This window comes from Elaeis guineensis, chromosome 9 (genome assembly GCF_000442705.2).
Source record: "Elaeis guineensis isolate ETL-2024a chromosome 9, EG11, whole genome shotgun sequence".
NCBI classification, from domain to species: Eukaryota; Viridiplantae; Streptophyta; class Magnoliopsida; order Arecales; family Arecaceae; genus Elaeis; species Elaeis guineensis.
Genome location: NC_026001.2, coordinates 25,478,466 through 25,481,143, shown reverse-complemented (window position 1 = coordinate 25,481,143; position 2,678 = coordinate 25,478,466). Strand labels below are relative to the sequence as shown.

At 31.7% G+C, this 2,678-nt stretch overlaps 1 pseudogene; it reads left to right on the top strand.

Annotated features, from left to right (window-relative positions):
* Nucleotides 1–485: 485 nt before the first annotated feature.
* LOC140851532 (zinc finger BED domain-containing protein RICESLEEPER 2-like) lies at nt 486–2,240 on the top strand (annotated as a pseudogene).
* The last annotated feature ends 438 nt before the right edge of the window (nt 2,241–2,678 follow it).

The following is a 2,678-nucleotide window of genomic DNA, read 5'->3' as shown; positions in this document are numbered from 1 at the left end:
AAATCTTTACTTGTTAACTTACTTTTTTGGTGTTTCTATTATAGTTAGTTGCATTTCATGCATATATATTTTATTGACTTCTATGTAAAATAAGTTAATATCTATGATGTGTAGCAATAAAATTATGGCTAGAGTTCCAAATGTGCTTGGTTGCAGTAGTGTTCTCAAGCTATAGAGCTCTTTAATACAGATAGCTCTAAAGCAAGTAAAAAAAAAGGAGGTCAGAGATAAGGAATCATTATGTTGAGGTAAAAAACCAAAAGGACAAGGTTAAATATAATTATTGCCATTTTATTTTTTTAGTCAATTTTAAAAATGGGATAAATCATCTTCACAAATGTATAAAGAACTGTAAGTCAAAAAAAATCTTGATAGTAGGTAGAAATAGTTAATAGATAATATAACTTCAAAAAGATAGTGTTGCATTGAATGAGTTGACTCCCTATTTATTTGATCAAAAGAGAAGCCATGAGGACCTTGCCGGAATGGTAATTCTCCAAGAGTTGCCATTTGCAATAGTTGAACATCTAGCTTTTAAGATGTTTATTAAAAATCTTACACCTATACTTCATATAGTTGCAAGGACAACGTTGGTATTTGATTGCTTTGATGCATGTGAAAAGGAAAAAGAACATTCAATGGGTTGGTTAAGGCAAACTATGAAAGAATTAGCTTAACATCTGACATGTGGGCATCAAATTAGATATCAAGATATATGTATCTCACTACATATTACATCATTAATGATTAGAAACTTAAAAAGTATATTATCAACTTTAAGATGGGTTCCTTCACCACACATGGGCTCAATCACTAGCTGTATTTTATCTTGGAATTTTGAGAGAAGGTTGGATCCAATCATTCTTGATAATTTATTAGCAAACACATTTATGGCCATGGTACCATAAAGATAATTTAGAAAAATTTGCTTTTGAATGGTATGTTCTTTAATGTATGTTGCTGTGGACATATCTTAATTTGATTGTAAAGGATGAATCGAAGGTAGTAGAGGGTGCTACTGATGAGATCCATGAGACTATTAAATATATAAAATTATTTCAAGCAAGACTAAAAATATTTATGAAAATTGTCAAACACTTAAATATGAATGATAAGAAAAAAATATGCATAGATACCTACTTGTTGGAATTCTATGTATCTTATGTTCAATGATGCTATAAAATTTGAGGATGTGTTTATGTGACTTGAGGCCTGAGATTCTAATTTGGAAAATATGCCAATTGAGGAAGATGGGTCTTAAGGCACTATTATTTGTAATTTTTCAAAAATTTTCTATCATATAATTAAAACTTTTCACAAACAAAAACCCAACTGTAAATTTATATTTATATAAAATTTAGAGATTATAGATGCTCTTGATTCAAGAATCTAGGAGTTCAAATGGAATTGTGATGATGATAGCCTTAAAGATGCAAGAAAAATTTGATAAGTATTAAAAAGAATGCTCTTACATTCTTGCCATAAGATGTAATAACCTAAGACCTCACCCAAAAGGCTAGTTGGAAGGTAGTATTTAGATTTCTTCATCTTATATAAGCATCCAAGATTTTTTCAGCAAATAACTGATGTGGGACTAAATATACACTTGTACTAGTCCTCACATACTCTCCCATTTAAGTTTTGGTGTCCTTACCAAGTTAAAGATCCAAATTTATGCATCCATTCATAAGCACCACAATCAGTCTGTGGCCAGTCCAATGAACTTATGCTGCAATATCCTTTAGTTTATATGAGTTATGAGTCTGATCCAGTCTGATACCATTTGTGATAATTTAGAATCTCATCCAAATAGAGTAGTCGAAAGGTATTATTTTGATTTCTTGATCCTGTATAAATATCGAAGATCTTTTCGGTAAATAATTGATGCGGGACTAAATATACGCCCTCATGGATCCTCACACAGGGGTTGTTCTTGATCCAAGACATAAGATGAAGCTTATTAAGTATTGCTTTAAGAAAATATATGATAATAGTTATTGCATTTCATTTGAGATCAAGCAAGTATATGATATTCTTCAAAATCTTTATTATGATTATATAATTTTATATGGTGCATATGCTCTCATATTCAAGTAGAGATGTTTATATCTCAAGATAGAGGAGATGAGAGTCTTTCTATGCAAGACTATGAAGAATTTATCCAAGAAGAAGAAGTTGCCCAACCATCCAAGTTAGAATTAGAAATCTATTCAAAAGAGAATGTATTTTATGATCTCTAATTTAGATGTCTGTATTAAAAATTACTAATAAATATAATTTGTAATGTATAATTTTTAAGCAGGTTCATCCACAAGGGGATCAATGAAGGGAAAAATTCGATCAGAATTGGATCGCCCAGGTGCATTTGAAAAATTTTATATTCTAAAGCCTATAACCTTTATAAATTACCTTGTATGTAGTGGAATAAGGATCAAAATCCTCAGAGGGTTATTTGAATCTGATGCCTCATAAGGTCTGAAGATACAGACCCTCTACTTTGCACACAAGCCATGCTCGACAGGAAAGAGGGATGATTCTGGAACATCGATCCTTCAGAAGGGAAGCAAGAAGTGTGGAGATCCAATCTCGGATGGGAGTCTTCACACCAAAATTGGAGTGCCCAAGATGTCATGCCAAGAAGAAGGATGCCTCCCTTTACTTGGTCGCACAAAACCCTC